This window comes from Lutra lutra, chromosome 6 (genome assembly GCF_902655055.1).
Source record: "Lutra lutra chromosome 6, mLutLut1.2, whole genome shotgun sequence".
Classification (NCBI taxonomy): Eukaryota; Metazoa; Chordata; class Mammalia; order Carnivora; family Mustelidae; genus Lutra; species Lutra lutra.
Window position 1 is genome coordinate 13,000,345 of NC_062283.1, and position 17,326 is coordinate 13,017,670.

Sequence of the window (17,326 nt, forward strand, 5' to 3'; positions counted from 1 at the left end):
AAGAACAAGACACAGCACACATGATAGAGAGAGCACACGGAGAGGCTAGGCACGGTTGGACAGAAGCACAGAGCACACCTCTCTCTGGAATGATGTTCTTGAAAACCTGCTGGTGGCTGTTGTGTTTTTCTAGTTGGTCTTTGAAAGAGACGGTGTTCTGTGCACAATGTATACACACAAACACACACACACACACACACACACGCAGAGACATACACACAGATGCACACATACACACACACACTTTTTGCTCGAGTATTTCCCTCCCAGAAGTCAGAAGCTTACTGCCATGGTGTTTAGAAGGAAGGAAGTGAATATCGGTCCTCCAGGTTAAGGCAGGATTATTTTTAGCAGCAGAGGAAGGTGACCTCCTGGACAGGCTAGCTGGCTGTTGGGGGAGGGACAGAGTGGGATGTGAATTCGGCTGCTCAGGCTGCCACAACAAAGGACCGAAGACTGATGCGCTTAAACAGGAGAGATTTGCTTTTCATGGGTCTGGAGGCTGGAAGTCCAAGATCAATGGGCCAGCAGATCTGGGTCCTGGTGAGAGATTTCTTCTTGGTTTGTAGATGGATGCCATTAGCCATGTCCTCACATGGCCTTTCCTTGGTGGTGGAGGGGATTGAGAGGGAGAGAGAGAGAGAGACTATGGTCTTCCTATGAAACCACTAATCCCATCATGGGGCTCTTACTCTCATTAACTAATCTCAGTCTAATCACCTCCCGGAGCCCCCACTCCTACACTAGGGCTTAGGGCTTCAACAGCTGAATTTGGGGGGACATGGACATTTAGCCCATTTTGCAAGGGTAGCCTGCAAAGTTCTGCTAATGGCTGCCTCTGCTCAGTCAGGTCCAGCTTTGGGAAATCCTGGACCTTCTGGAACCCCCTTCTGGGGGGGGGGTCAGCACCCCCTGGGGAAGGCGAGGCTCCCATGAACTGAATGGAGAGGGAGGTAGAAGGACTTTCTAAGAAACCCAGGTCAAAAGCTCTATTGTTCTACACAAATGTCCTGGCCTTTAGTTGGCTACCCCTTCCCCATCCCCCTCTAAATCATACTTATGCTTACACATTTTCTAAATGAAGCTTTTTAATTATGTTAACTCAATAATTGATGTTATATCTAATTAGGATCAAATGTCATGGATTTAAAATTTTCATATCATTTTGATTGTCAACAATGAACTTTTTAATTTGTCAAGGTATTTGCCTTGGCACCATCTGGAAAGCTTACCTATCCATTTAAGCAAATCCCTACTTCTCTTTTACATCCATTTCCCTACCCCTTTACCTGATGGTACAAAGCATGGCATAGAATTAGTTAGTCCCTCCTGAGGGCCATTTGTTGTAAATGATTTCATTTTCCACTTCTCTTCTGCACTATATTTGGAAACAAAAAAAATTGGACTGGGCTTATGGCTGGTGTTGCTTCTGGTACCCAGGAGTTTTGCAGGGGAGGAGGGGGGAGGGGAGATGGGCACCTGGGGATCAGATAGGGAGCATGAGATGGTAGTGATAGGATTTGCATGGCTCCTTTGGTGGCTTGAGCTCCATGCCAGCCTGCACACCACCTGCTTGATTACCTCTCCATTTAGGGAGCTCACCCCCTCTGAGGCTGGCTAATGTGAGCTGTGGAGGAAGGCCAGGAGCAGGGGCAGTTTTTATTTTTTTAGTAGGTAGAAAAATAAAAGTCTCTTTGTTTTTGTGTTTTGCTTCTTCCTCCTTCTTTCTGGGACTCTTATAAAAGTTTCAAGTTCTTTGTGACCGTGAGGCCACGGTAACCTCATACCATGTAGCTTGAATTTGAGGGGCCAAATCTCACCATTTCAAAAGCCACAGTGGCTGTGTGCTCCATTTAGGGAGTTCTGTGCAATGGACACAATGGCCTTTGAGGCATTAATGCCTCATTTACTTTGAGCAGATACAAGGATTTGCACTTTTCAAAACAAATTTAATTAACACCCTTTTCTTTGAGTGGGGGGGATGTCCTTTTTTTTTCCCTTCAAAAGCCTTTCACCCCCTGTCTATTTATAAGGGGTTCTTACATAGAGGCAGGCGGTGGGAGGTGGTGTTCCCTTCAATCCTGTCCTTCGTGGTGAACCAGGTAGTAACGAGCCTTTTTCTGTCTCTACGTTCAAGCTTATAGAAGGAAAGTGCCAAATTACCCTGTAGAATGTTGCAAGACCTGATTTGACCCCACACTGTACTGTGAGAAGAAACAGATGGGAAAATAAAAGATGTCCTTTTTATTTTATTTTATTATTATTATTTTTTAAAGATTTTATTTATTTATTTGACAGAGAGAGATCACAAGTAGATGGAGAGGCAGGCAGAGAGAGAGAGAGAGGGAAGCAGGCTTCCTGCTGAGCAGAGAGCCCGATGTGGGACTCGATCCCAGGACCCTGAGATCATGACCTGAGCCGAAGGCAGCGGCTTAACCCACTGAGCCACCCAGGCGCCCAAAGATGTCCTTTTTAAAAGAAATCCTCTCTTCCATCAAGAGTCTTCTACCGATAACTGTCCCCTCATTCCCAAGGATGTGGCTTGGTGTGTGCAGGGAAGCCACGCCCAGCTTGCCGGTGTCCACGGTCTGGTCCCCCAACAGATAGGCTGCCTGATCGCTGCATGGTAATTGGTTTTGAAAACACATTTGCACAGTGGGCGGTGAGCCAAACACTCCCTTCCCTGTCTTGCCTTCCATTTCACAGGGCTGATCCCTTATTTTAAAGTATTTTCCCACTCTGTGTTCCCCAAACTTCTAAAAAGACAAAATATCTCAAATCTTTAGGACGGGGTCCTGCCTGCACTCAACTTGCTCCTGCCGAAAAGAAGACTCAGCTCAGGTTGGCTGATGTTTACAGCAGGAACCGACCCACAATTTACTGGGGTTGCCCGGAGCCAGCTCAAATGTGGAGCGGACTGGAAGCATCGTCAGACTTTTAGTCTTGGGGCGCTGGATTCAAAGTCCGGTAAAAACAGAGAACCATATCTTTTGAAGGCATAGGAGACAGAGGGAGGCATGAGTGTGTGTGTGCGTCTCCTCTGATGGGGTGCATTGCCATGAATCTGGTCCCTTCGGAGTTTTGTTTCAATCTGGAAGCTTTCATTTTCTCCCCTGAGCATTTCCAACCCTGAAGCCCAGCTTAACATCTTTTCGGGTGACAAGGGAGAATCCAGTGTGGGAGTGAGGCTTGCTTTCAGTCTTGGGGGCTGGGATCATTGTGCGGGCAGAGGTGTGACACGATGTCAATGTGTGGGCACAGGAGAGTTTCATGGCCGTGGCTTGTGTGTGCGTGCATGTGTGTGTGTGTGTGTGTGTGTGTAGAAAGAAGGAAGAGCGACAGAATTCAGATTCTCCAGGGTAGAGTTTTTGGCCTTTGTTTTAGATTTTGAGTTACAAAGAGTTGCATACGGCTATAAATATGAACATGATTGGCAAAATCTACAGATTAAATAAAATCTGTGAATGGTGTAGAGTGCTTTGCATACACCAAACATTGGCAGTATCTATTCATAGAAGGCATATTCTAGAATTTGCTCTCTCTCCTTTTTCTGAGCTCACTCATTCTACTTTTGTGTGTACTTTTCTTCTCCTCGTTCTACCTTCAGAAATCTGATATTGAGCAGCCTAACTGGAGATGTGTAAGCAGGGTAACTCTCGAGATCCTATCTGTTTAGATCAAAGGGCAAGACTATTCCCTGATGTTGGCAGAGGGATTATTTAACAAGAAATCCTTGTCGGTGTCAACGGGACACATGGGATGACATCACGCTTGGGAGAAATAAGGATATAAGTCAATATTCCCTCACCAGCTTCAAAGTTGGAAACGCTTTTACATAAGAAGCTTCTAATTCCTTGCCCGTCACTCCGCAGTTGCAACTGACACCTGAAAATTTTCTCCCACTAATTTTTTTTTTTATCGTGATCTTGCCATGAGGGTGCGCATTAGAAATCTTGGCAAGTTTGCCTTGCCTTGCCTTCCTTTCCTTCCCTTCCCTTCCCTTTCTTTTCCTTTTTAAATATTTTACTTATTTATTTGAGATAGAGAGAAAATGAGTATGAGTGGGGAGAGCAGAAGAGGAAGAGGGAGAAGCAGAGTCCTTGCTGAGCAGGGAGCCCAATGTGGGACTCGATCCCAGGACCTTGGGATCATGACCTCAGCCAAAGGCAGGTCCTTAACCAACTGAACCACCCAGGCAGCCAAAGCTGCCTTTTCTAAGCAGTGGAATCATCCACAACTTCCAGCTTTGTCCATTCCGATATCCCCTTTCCAGCAAGGCATGGGAGGAGAACTGCTTTATTATGGAATTTGGCAAGTTCAAAATACTTAAATCCTTCCTGCTGTTTATACTTTTCTGATTTAGGAGAGGCTGGAAGTATTAGAAATCTACATCCCTCTGGACTTTGCAAAAATCCAAACTGTTATAGGCATTCTTGTGACTTTGTCACAGGTGACAACCAACCTGAGAAGACCAAGCCTCAACTGCTTTGAAACAAACTATTTGGAATGAATGTATGTGTTCCCCAGGCTTTTCCCAGGATGGGTTTTAGCTTTTAAAAAACTGCGCAAGTCTTACTCAGTCTTTAAACTCTCTGCGGTGTCTTCCTCCCGGGCGTGAAAGAAAGTTTGTGACTGAGGGAGACACACTTGGGAAGAAGAATTTCCAATGTTTTCAACATTGTTGCTTCTCATACTTTAATGTGCATGTGAATCGATCAGTCGTCAGGACATCTTGTTAAAATGCAGACTTGGATCCCTCAGGTGTAGGGGTGGGTCCAAGATTTTGCATTAAATAAAACAAAGATTTATTTATTTGAGAGTGAGAGAGCGTGAGCAGGGAGAGGGGCAGAGAGAGAGAGAGAGAGAGAATTTCAAGCACACTCCCCGCTGAGTGTGGAGCCCGATGTGGGGCTTTATCTTACAACTCCTGAGCCAAAATCAAGAGTCGGACACTTAACCAACTGAGCCACCCAGGTGCCCCCAAGATTCTGCATTTTAACAGTGTAAGGTGATGCCCAGGAGCCAGAGTTTGAGGTGTGTGTGATGGGATCTCAGTCCCTCATTGGAAGTGGGGGAAGAGGATGGGCCCACCCCAAGCCCAAGTACAGAAGTTCTGGAAAATTCATTCTGACTGCTCCCAGGCCACCAGCATTTCACTCACTTGCAAGCCTTCCTTAAAAGTACTTAGGATAAATTAAATAATGCTGTACTCTTTCAGGAGCCAGCATGTGGGAGACAGAATAGAGACAGGTTACAGAAGAGAATGGGATCAGACAGATACAGAGAAAGATAAAGACAGATAGGGGCAGACAGAGTCCCTCCTGTAATGTCTGTCACTCTCTATCTCTTCCATTCTTTCCTCTCTGTTTCAATTTCTTTTTTCTTTTTTTTTTTTTCCATCTTGTTTCCCTCACTGCCTTCTGTCTGTTGTAAGATAACAGAATCATTCCACTCAAGTTCAGAGGCATATGGGGGCTTGTAAGAAAAGCGGACTGTACTAGGAGCCAAGAAAGCAACACTTGAGCCCTAGCTCTGCCCGCACCCCCTCCCTTGGGTGCAGCTGCGCCGGTCACGTGGGATGTCCAGGCCTCAGTTTCCTTTTCTGTAACAGGAGCGAGTCAGGTGAGATGATCTCTGGACCCCTGCCAGCTCTGCAGCATGGCAATTTACAATCTGTGTCAATATGTTTATCTGTTACTTGGGGCAGATCTGTTCAACTTTCAGTGTAAAGGAGTTAACTGTCACGTCCCTAGGGTTTCCAGAGTGCATAATTCCCATTTCTCCCCAGCCCATCAGCATCAGCGGGTGCTCCGGAAGTTCTCGAGCGACACCCACATCCCCTGCATCGCCGGAGCACGCCCGTGGGAGGCTGCCTGAACGTGGCACCTTCCACATTTCTGAAAATCTGGTCTTCTGTCGGGCTTTCACATCCTTTGTTGTTCCTGTGGTTTGAAAAGATTACCATTACTATTATTCATCTCATTTGAGGGGCAGATTCTTATCTGAAAGTCCCCAGAGTCAGAAAACTCACTTCTAAACCTTTAAAGCATGGCAGCCTTTTGTCAATGATGTCATTGTTATTTCTTGGGGAGGGGGAAGAAGGGAAGAAAGGGTCTGTGGATTAAGGGGATGGAGCATGATGGAGGACAGGATGGTGACCCATTATCTTTCTTTCGTTTTTTCCTTTAAGTTGTTTGATTTATAAGTGTAATCACCAAGAAAGAATCAGATCCCCAAAAACCAAGCAGAAGGGAAAACAAAAAGGAGCCACTCAGCATTGCAGAGGAGAGGGCCTGTCCTTGACTCGGCAGGTGACTGTGGGGGAACACACTGGAAGGTGAACACAGGAGCCCCTCACTCGCAGAAAGTTTCCACTGGCTTCTGTTTCTGTTCTGGGTTCTGAGTCTGTAGAGAAAATGAAACCAGCTGGGATAGGACCCGAAGTTGTTTTGGAGCATTTGATAACAATGCAGAGAACAGGGTACACATGTGGGAGGTAGGTGCGTTTTGAGATGACTTCTTAGGGATGAGTGACCAACGCTTACAGAGGGTCTTCCTGGGCCTGGTATTGTCAGATTCATGGGTTGGTGCCCGGGGTCCCTTAGCCAGTCAGGGGCCCTTCCTTCACTGGACTGGTCACAGTGAGGAACACGTGAGAGACAGGGCAGGCCTACATCTCATTGTCTTGAGTTGTCCCAACAGCAGTTTAACAAAGACAGCAACCCCTTTAATTGCGTGAAGCACTCCCTTGAGTCTAGGTAACAAACTTGTCACTTGCCTTGGCTGGACTTTAACCTTGATCCTTGGACGCCAAGCTACATTTACACACACAAGCAGCTAGCCAAGCTAAATATGCCAGTTGGGAGGCTAGTTTCCTAGAACGGGTACTTTGGAGAACTTCAAGTACGCTTGTGGGGGTCAGAGGTTGGTACAGTATGCGTGAGGGGAGAGAATTTCTGAGGAAGGGTGGGCGCCCCTGTTTGAGGGTAGCTTTATTGTGTTTCTCTTATTTATTTTTCCAGGAGATAAGAGGGTTTTCTATGAGGTCTCCTAAGTTAGCCGGCCTTGCCGGTAGTGTTTCTAAAGATCTCGAATCCTCATTCAGATGTAGGCTATCTTCATTCATGTAATCACTCGTTTTTCCAATGGGTAGACTTGGAAATCTGTTGGTAAAAGGCACTGTCCTGATTTAGGTTCTTGTCCTTCTGCCTTTTCTACCTAACCTATTTAAGGAAGTGTTGAGTTGCTGTTTGTTGAATACTGATGCCTTAAATGTAAAAACAGATGGCAAGTCACTTTGACCAAAGGGATGCCACTGTCTGTCTCTGCTGCCATGTCTCTGATCTGAGCACAGCCCCTCTGCTTTGCCTACCCTCGCCCCTGGCCAGTCTGCCTGCTTCCACTCTTGCCCTGTTCCAAGTCAGTCTCCTCATGGCAGCCAGAGAGATTGTCTGAATTGCAAACCAGACTGCGTCACCCTCTGTTATAAAATGCTTTAAGGGCTTCTTTTTACAATCAAAAAATTTTTTTTTAATATTATAAAAACCTATGAATCCATTGCCCACAAGAACTGGAACATTAACAAGAACTAGGCGTGGAGCCCCATCGCACAACGCGTCCAACTCACTCTCCCAGGCCTCTTATTTAATTGTTCCTTGCTTTATTATTTTATAAGTGTATTTCTAAAAAATGTCCTGTTAAATTTTAGTTAGCTTAAACGTTGTAAAAAGTTTATCATCTCCTGTGTAATCTTCTGAGGTTGCTTTTCCCCCCAATAACAGGTGGCTGAGATGCCGCAATCCCATCGCAGGTTGCCACAGTAGACTTGCTGGAATGACTTTGTAATAGTCCACTTTCCAAATATGCCTTCGTTTCTCTCTTCTCCAGTGGGTGGGGCTTGGTCGCCTCCAGAGTTTTGCTAAGGGGACACTGCTGCTGAGAATGTCCTTGTACAACTTCCCACTGCTCTTTCTTTCTTTTTCTTTTTTATTTTTTTAAAAGATTATTTATTTATGTATTTGAGAGAGAGAGAGCACAAGCAGAGGGGCAGAAGGAGAGAGGAGCAGACTCCCAACTGAGCAGGAAGCCAGATGCTGGGCTTGATCCCAGGACCCTGGGAAGAGGCTTAACCAGTGGAGTCCCCCAGGCATCCCCTTCCCGCTGCTCTTAAAGACAAAAATCCTTCATGTGGCCTCCGGGTCTCTGCCTGGCCCGGCCCCACCCAGACCGCTCGCTCTTACCTCATATTCTGTTCCTCTGCTGCTCCATGCCAGGCAGAAGTTCAGGGAAGGGTAGAAGACAGAAGAAGGGTACGTGCAAGAAAGTGAAATAGATAACCTTTCTCTTCCCCTTCTTGTCAACTTCACCATTTCCTATAAACCCCCAATTAATCATTAATCTAACCTGGGCATATCTTACTTGATATCATGGAGCAGGAGGTCAGTTCACCTCTTTTGTGTGTTTACAGCTCCCCGTACCTCCTGCAGGGAGCACTTGGCCCGGTTATCAGGGAGAGCACACTACCCTGGCGTGACTCTGCGTTTGACACCTGCTCTGCTCCTGGACTCTGAGCTCTGAGAGCAGGACTGTCTGTTACTGTTCCCGGTCGTACCTCCAGCACCGGGACCAGGAGCTCCATATATACTCTCAAATGAATACAACAGTAATTCACAGAGGTTTAGGACAGGCATCTGAGAACACAGAACAAGATCCAGTATGCTTGTTCCTTAATCCTCTCGAGCAGGAGTTGGCAAACTTTTTTTGTGAAGGGGCAGAGAGTCAACATTTTAGACTTGTAGGACCCTACAGTCTTGGACATCACTTAATGTCACTGCCGTACCATCCAGGCAGCCATAATTGGTATGTAGATGAATGAATGTGACCGTGTTTCAATAAAATTTTATTTACGGACACAGAGACTTGAATTTCACATAATTTTAATTTTCGTGGGTCATGAAATGTGTTCACATGTTACAAGATACAATTCTTTTGCTTTTTTCCCAACCGCTAAAAGCTACGTGAGCCGTTCTTAGCTTGTGGGATGTATAAAAGCAGGTGGTGGGCCAGAACTGATCTGAAAAGGGGCGCCTGGGTGGCTCAGTGGGTCAAAGCCTCTGCCTTCAGCTCAGGTCATGATCCCAGGGTTCTGGGATTGAGCCCCACTGAGCTTTCTGTTCAGTGAGGGCCTATTTCTCCCTCTCTCTCTGCCTGCCTCTCTGCCTACTTGTGATCTCTCTCTGTCAGATAAATAAATAAAATCTTAAAAAAAAAAAAGAACTGATCTGAAAGCCATGGCTGGCTGTCCCCTGCTCTAGAGTAGTCCTGAACTCTGGCCAGTCCAGTGTCCTTGGGTCCAGGTCTACCCTTAAGCACTATTTGTAAGCCACTAAGGATGGAGGACAACAAAAAGTCCAGAGTTAGTACCTACATTAAAGAATTAAAAGATGACCTTCCTCTTTTCTTCTTCTTTTTTATTTTTTTAAACCTTTCTTGAAAAGTTGTCACATGGATCTCCCACCCCTTAGCTCATCCCTCACCATCTTCTTTCTCCTTTGATACGAAAATCAGAATTCAGGCACTTAACAGTGCCTATAGGCACCCAGATTGCATGATCAAGACACTACCCACCCACACACCTTTGCTGTCGCTCTCCCCACTGATTGATCTGGTGGGAGGGAGAGACTGACCACTGCAATTCACGGACACTTGGACGTTTCAAGGTCCTGGCCTGGCTGGAGAACCATGGTCCACCTACCTTCACGTGGGCGCAGGCATGGATCTGCTGACATTACCATGAAACCAGGAAAACAAAGCAAAACAAAACAAACAGAGGCTTCTGCTTTGCAATATTTGTTAATCTAAAGCCATGTTGACATACTTTTTAATCTGTCAGCAGACAAACCCTGGAAGGTAGCCCACGCTATTGGTGCGTTAACTTGTTTTTGTTCAATGAAATGAAAATACTCATTTATTGGAGGGGATGTGTATCCTTACAGCTCTGAAAAGACAGTGGCCGTGTTCTGTCCTGGTGAGCACCATCAGGGACAGGAGGGAGGGAGAATGGAGTGATGGGGAGAGAAGGCACCCTTGACCTCTCATGGCCTGACCCACAGAAGGTGGCATTATCTTGTGTTGACATAACCATGTGGAAATTGCCAGCACCGTCCACACCTGCAGGTGCAAGGGCACTTGAGAGATGATCCAATTTGCCCTCTGCACTCAGAAACCTAGCCAAGCCACTTTCTGGTCTCGACCTGAAAGCTGATGGTTCTCAGGCTCCAATTTACCTCTTCCATTGGGCAGTCCCCAGATAGCTTTCGCTCCCTGAGCAGTTCTCCTGGGGAGGGTTAGCCCATTTCCTGGTGTAGTTCTTTGAGAGGGCACTGGGCCAAATGCTGTCTATACCTGACTCTAGGTATCAGGACACCTCCCAAGCCAACCTTTTCTTGTCCCAAATAATTCTCTATCTATCCATCTATCGAACTTTTGAAAGCAGGAATCAAATCCTATCACGCAGTTGCTTAAAAGCCTCTGAAGCATTTCATAAAACAAAATAAATTCCAAATTTCTTTCTTTCTTTTTTTTTTTAAAGATTTTATTCATTTATTTGACAGACAGAGATTACAAGTAGGCAGAGAGGCAGGCAGAGAGAGAGGGGGGAAGCAGGGTCCCCGCTGAGCAGAGAGCCCGACATGGGGCTCGATCCCAGGATCCTGAGATCATGACCTGAGCCGAAGGCAGAGGCTTAACTCACTGAGCCACCCAGGCGCCCCAAAATCCAAATTTCTTAACCCGCATTATGGGTTGAACAGTCTCCTCCCCACGTGGGGTTGGCGCCCCGAGCCTAGCTGCGAAGGCCAATTTATGTGAAAATAGCATCTTTGCAAGTGATCAAGATGAGGTCAGTAGGGTGGGCCATAGCCCAGAGGACTAGTGTCTTTATAAAAAGGGAAATACGGATCAGAGACAGATAGGCATGGTGGGAAGACGACATGAAAACTGCGAGTATGTCATCGACAAGCCAAAGAACGCCTGAGGCCACCAGAAGCAGAGGAAAGGCCTGGAACAGTTTCTTCCTCATGGTCCCCAGAGAGAAATGACCCTGCCAACACCTCGATTTGGGATTCGCAGCCTCTAGAACTGTGAAGGCATCAATTTCTGTACTTTAAAGAGGAAACTAATATACTTGATTGCAAAGCCCCTTGAATATTCTCACTGCTGACCTGCTGGTCTTTAATACTTCTCAGCTGGGGCAAATCTGGGGAGGGTGCAGGGGAGGGGGATGATTTTGGTGGTTAGAACCAGGTGCTTTATTGGTGTTTATTGAGAGGACAGGCCAGGGATAGTAGAAATCCCTAAATGCATGGAAGGATCCCCCACAATCTTGCCACTCGTGGCCCCACTGAGAATTACTGCACCAGAATGGCCTTCATTCAATTCTGTAAACCTTCCCCTTTTCCCAATAGCCTGGAGCCTTTGCATGAGATGTTCTCTCTGCCTGGAACGCTACCTACTGCTCTTCATGCGGTTTAGATCTTAACTTAGATGTGATCTTCTCAGACAGGCTTTTCAGGTTGCAAAATATCCACTTGCTCACTAAATTTCACATTGGTCTTTATTTTTTTTTTTTTTAATTTTTTTATTTTTTTCAGCATAACAGTATTCATTATTTTTGCACCACACCCAGTGCTCCATGCAATCCGTGCCCTCTACAATACCCACCACCTGGTGCCCCCAACCTCCCACCCCCCACCCCTTCAAAATTCTCAGATCGTTTTTCAGAGTCCATAGTCTCTTATGGTTCACCTCCCCTTCCAATTTCCCTCAACTCCCTTCTCCTCTCCATCTCCCCTTGTCCTCCATGCTATTTGTTATGCTCCACAAATAAGTGAAACCATATGATAATTGACTCTCTCTGCTTGACTTATTTCACTCGGCATAATCTCTTCCAGTCCCGTCCATGTTGATACAAAACTTGGGGATTCATCCTTTCTTTCTTTCTTTCTTTTTTTTTTTTTTTTAACAGCTTTATAAACATATATTTTTATCCCCAGGGGTACAGGTCTGCGAATCGACAGGTTTACACACTTCACAACACTCACCATAGCACATACCCTCCCCAATATCCATAACTCCACCCCCTCTCCCAACCCCCTCCCCCCATCAACCCTCAGTTTGTTTTGTGAGATTAAGAGTCACTTATGGTTTGTCTCCCTCCCAATCCCATCTTGTTTCATTTACTCTTCTCCTACCCCCTCGACCCCCCATGTTGCATCTCCTCTCCCTCATATCAGGGAGATCATATGATAGTTGTCTTTCTCCAATTGACTTATTTCGCTAAGCATGATACCCTCTAGTTCCATCCACGTCGTCGCAAATGGCAAGATTTCATTTCTTTTGATGGCTGCATAGTATTCCATTGTGTATATATACCACATCTTCTTTATCCATTCGTCTGTAGATGGACATCTAGGTTCTTTCCATAGTTTGGCTATTGTAGACATTGCTGCTATAAACATTCGGGTGCATGTGCCCCTTCGGATCACTAAGTTTGTATCTTTAGGGTAAATACCCAGCAGTGCAATTGCAGGGTCATAGGGTAGTTCTATTTTCAACCTTTTGAGGAACCTCCATGCTGTTTTCCAGAGTGGTTGCACCAGCTTGCATTCCCACCAACAGTGTAGGAGGGTTCCCCTTTCTCCGCATCCTCGCCAGCATCTGTCATTTCCTGACTTGTTAATTTTAGCCATTCTGACTGGTGTGAGGTGATATCTCATGGTGGTTTTGATTTGTATTTCCCTGATGCCGAGTGATATGGAGCACTTTTTCATGTGTCTGTTGGCCATCTGGATGTCTTCTTTGCAGAAATGTCTGTTCATGTCCTCTGCCCATTTCTTGATTGGATTATTTGTTCTTTGGGTGTTGAGTTTGCTAAGTTCTTTATAGATTTTGGACACTAGCCCTTTATCTGATATGTCATTTGCAAATATCTTCTCCCATTCTGTCAGTTGTCTTTTGGTTTTGTTAACTGTTTCCTTTGCTGTGCAAAAGCTTTTGATCTTGATAAAATCCCAAAAGTTCATTTTTGCCCTTGCTTCCCTTGCCTTTGGTGATGTTCCTAGGAAGATGTTGCTGCAGCTGACGTCGAAGAGGTTGCTGCCTGTGTTCTCCTCGAGGATTTTGATGGATTCCTTTCTCACATTGAGATCCTTCATCCATTTTGAGTCTATTTTCGTGTGTGGTGTAAGGAAATGATCCAATTTCATTTTTCTGCATGTGGCTGTCCAATTTTCCCAACACCATTTATTGAAGAGGCTGTCTTTGTTCCATTGGACATTCTTTCCTGCTTTGTCGAAGATGAGTTGACCATAGAGTTGAGGGTCCATTTCTGGGCTCTCTATTCTGTTCCATTGATCTATGTGTCTGTTTTTCTGCCAGTACCATGCTGTCTTGATGATGACAGCTTTGTAATAGAGCTTGAAGTCCGGAATTGTGATGCCACCAACTTTGGCTTTCTTTTTCAATATTCCTTTGGCTTTTCGAGGTCTTTTCTGGTTCCATATAAATTTTAGGATTATTTGTTCCATTTCTTTGAAAAAAATGGATAGTACTTTGATAGGAATTGCATTAAATGTGTAGATTGCTTTAGGTAGCATAGACATTTTCACAATATTTATTCTTCCAATCCAGGAGCATGGAACATTTTTCCATTTCTTTGTGTCTTCCTCAATTTCTTTCATGAGTCCTTTATAGTTTTCTGAGTATAGATTCTTAGTCTCTTTGGTTAGGTTTATTCCTAGGTATCTTATAGTTTTGGGTGCAATTGTAAATGGGATGGACTCCTTAATTTCTCTTTCTTCTGTCTTGTTGTTGGTGTAGAGAAATGCAACTGATTTCTGTGCATTGATTTTATATCCTGACACTTTACTGAATTCCTGTACAAGTTCTAGCAGTTTTGGAGTGGAGTCTTTTGGGTTTTCCAAATAGAGTATCATATCATCTGCGAAGAGTGATTGTTTGACTTCTTCTTTGCCGATTTGGATGCCTTTAATTTCCTTTTGTTGTCTGATTGCTGAGGCTAGGACTTCTAGTACTATGTTGAATAGCAGTGGTGATAACGGACATCCCTGCCGTGTTCCTGATCTTAGCGGAAAAGCTTTCAGTTTTTCTCCATTGAGAATGATATTTGCGGTGGGTTTTTCATAGATGGCTTTGATAATATTGAGGTATGTGCCGTCTATCCCTACACTTTGAAGAGTTTTGATCAGGAAGGGATGCTGTACTTTGTCAAATGCTTTTTCAGCATCTATGGAGAGGATCATATGGTTCTTGTTCTTTCTTTTATTAATGTGTTGTATCACATTGATTGATTTGCGGATGTTGAACCAGCCTTGCAGCCCTGGAATAAATCCCACTTGGTCGTGGTGAATAATCCTTTTAACGTACTGTTGAATCCTATTGGCTAGTATTTTGGCAAGAATTTTTGCATCTGTGTTCATCAAGGATATTGGTCTGTAGTTCTCTTTTTTGTTGGGATCCTTGTCTGGTTTTGGGATCAAGGTGATGCTGGCCTCATAAAATGAGTTTGGAAGTTTTCCTTCTGTTTCTATTTTTTGGAACAGTTTCAGGAGAATAGGAATTAGTTCTTCTTTAAATGTTTGGTAGAATTCCCCCGGGAAGCCGTCTGGCCCTGGGCTTTTGTTTGTTTGGAGATTTTTGATGACTGTTTCAATCTCCTTACTGGTTATGGGTCTGTTCAGGCTTTCTATTTCTTCCTGGTTCAGTTGTGGTAGTTTATATGTCTCTAGGAATGCATCCATTTCTTCCAGATTGTCAAATTTGTTGGCGTAGAGTTGCTCATAGTATGTTCTTATAATTGTCTGTATTTCTTTGGTGTTCGTTGTGATCTCTCCTCTTTCATTCATGATTTTATTTATTTGGGTCCTCTCTCTTTTCTTTTTGATAAGTCTGGCCAGGGGTTTATCAATCTTATTAATTCTTTCAAAGAACCAGCTCCTAGTTTCGTTGTTCTATTGTTTTTTTGGTTTCTATTTCATTGATTTCTGCTCTAATCTTTATGATTTCTCTTCTCCTGCTGGGTTTAGGGTTTCTTTCTTGTTCTTTCTCCAGCTCCTTTAGGTGTAGGGTTAGGTTGTGTACCTGAGACCTTTCTTGTTTCTTGAGAAAGGCTTGTACTGCTATATATTTTCCTCTCAGGACTGCCTTTGTTGTGTCCCACAGATTCTGAACTGTTGTGTTTTCATTATCATTTGTTTCCATAAATTTTTTCAATTCTTCTTTGATTTCCTGGTTGACCCATTCATTCTTTAGAAGGATGCTGTTTAGTCTCCATGTATTTGGGTTCTTTCCAAATTTCCTCTTGTGATTGAGTTCTAGCTTTAGAGCATTGTGGTCTGAAAATATGCAGGGAATGATCCCAATCTTTTGATACCGGTTGAGACTTGATTTAGGACCAAGAATGTGATCTATTCTGGAGAATGTTCCATGTGCACTAGAGAAGAATGTGTATTCTGTTGCTTTGGGATGAAATGTTCTGAATATATCTGTGATGTCCATCTGGTCCAGTGTGTCATTTAAGGCCTTGATTTCCTTGTTGATCTTTTGCTTGGATGATCTGTCCATTTCAGTGAGGGGAGTGTTAAAATCCCCTACTATTATTGTATTCTTGTCGATGTGTTTCTTTGATTTTGTTATTAATTGGTTTATATAGTTGGCTGCTCCCACGTTAGGGGCATAGATATTTAAAATTGTTAGATCTTCTTGTTGGACAGTTCCTTTGAGTATGATATAGTGTCCTTCCTCATCTCTTATTATAATCTTTGGCTTAAAATCTAATTGATCTGATATAAGGATTGCCACTCCTGCTTTCTTCTGATGTCCATTAGCATGGTAAATTCTTTTCCACCCCCTCACTTTAAACCTGGAGGTGTCTTCGGGTGTAAGATGAGTTTCTTGTAGGCAACATATAGATGGGTTTTGTTTTTTTATCCATTCTGATACCCTGTGTCTTTTGATTGGGGCATTTAGCCCATTAACATTCAGGGTAAGTATTGAGAGATATGAATTTAGTGCCATTGTATTGCCTGTAAGGTGACTGTTATTGTATATTGTCTCTGTTTCTTTCTGATCTACTACTTTGAGGGTCTCTCTTTGCTTAGAGGACCCCTTTCAATATTTCCTGTAGAGCTGGTTTGGTATTTGCAAATTCTTTCAGTTTTTGTTTGTCCTGGAAGCTTTTAATCTCTCTGTCTATTTTCAATGATAGCCTAGCTGGATATAGTATTCTTGGCTGCATGTTTTTCTCATTTAGTACTCTGAATATATCATGCCAGCTCTTTCTGGCCTGCCAGGTCTCTGTGGATAAGTCTGCTGCCAATCTAATATTTTTACCATTGTACATTACAGACTTCTTTTCCCGGGCTGCTTTCAGGATCTTTTCTTTGTCACTAAGACTTGTCAATTTTACTATTAGGTGACGGGGTGTAGACCTATTCTTATTGATTTTGAGGGGGGTTCTCTGAACCTCCTGGATTTTGATGCTTGTTCCCTTTGCCATATTGGGGAAATTCTCTCCAATAATTCTCTCCAATATACCTTCTGCTCCCCTCTCTGTTTCCTCTTCTTCTGGAATCCCAATTATTCTAATGTTGTTTCGTCTTATGGTGTCACTTATCTCTCGAATTCTCCCCTCGTGGTCCAGTAGCTGTTTGTCCCTCTTTTGCTCAGCTTCTTTATTCTCTGTCATTTGGTCTTCTATATCGCTAATTCTTTCTTCTGCCTCATTTATCCTAGCAGTGAGAGCCTCCATTTTTGATTGCACCTCATTAATAGCTTTTTTGATTTCAACTTGGTTAGATTTTAGTTCTTTTATTTCTCCAGAAAGGGCTTTTATATCTCCCGAGAGGGTTGCTTTAATATCTTCCATGCCTTTTTCAAGCCCGGCTAGAACCTTGAGAATCGTCATTCTGAACTCTATATCTGACATATTACCAATGTCTGTATTGATTAGGTCCCTAGCCTTTGGTATTGCCTCTTGTTCTTTTTTTTGTTGTGAATTTTTCCGCCTTGTCATTTTGTCCAGATAAGAGTTTATGAAGGAGCAAGTAAAATACTAAAAGGGTGGCAACAACCCCAGGAAAATATGCTTTAGCCAAATCAGAAGAGATCCTGAATTGTGAGGGGGGAGAAAGGGGATAAAAAGGGGTTCAGAAAGAAAGAAAAAAAAAAAACTATTAAAAAAAAGAAAGCCGATAAAGAAAAAATATAAAAAGAGGAAAAAATATATATATATTAGATAAACTATTTA

General features: G+C 43.8%; 1 long non-coding RNA gene across 2 annotated transcripts in view; it reads left to right on the forward strand.

Annotated features, from left to right (window-relative positions):
* Positions 1–17,326, forward strand: part of LOC125103091 (uncharacterized) — a 148,354-nt gene that overhangs the window by 115,389 nt on the left and 15,639 nt on the right. Inside the window, exon 3 of one of the 2 annotated variants that reach the window (XR_007128281.1) lies at positions 8,468–9,080. The exons of the other annotated variant lie outside the window; for it this stretch is intronic. This is a non-coding gene — a long non-coding RNA (uncharacterized LOC125103091). Of the gene's footprint in view, positions 1–8,467; positions 9,081–17,326 lie in introns of those variants that run through there. 2 annotated transcript variants of the gene reach the window in all.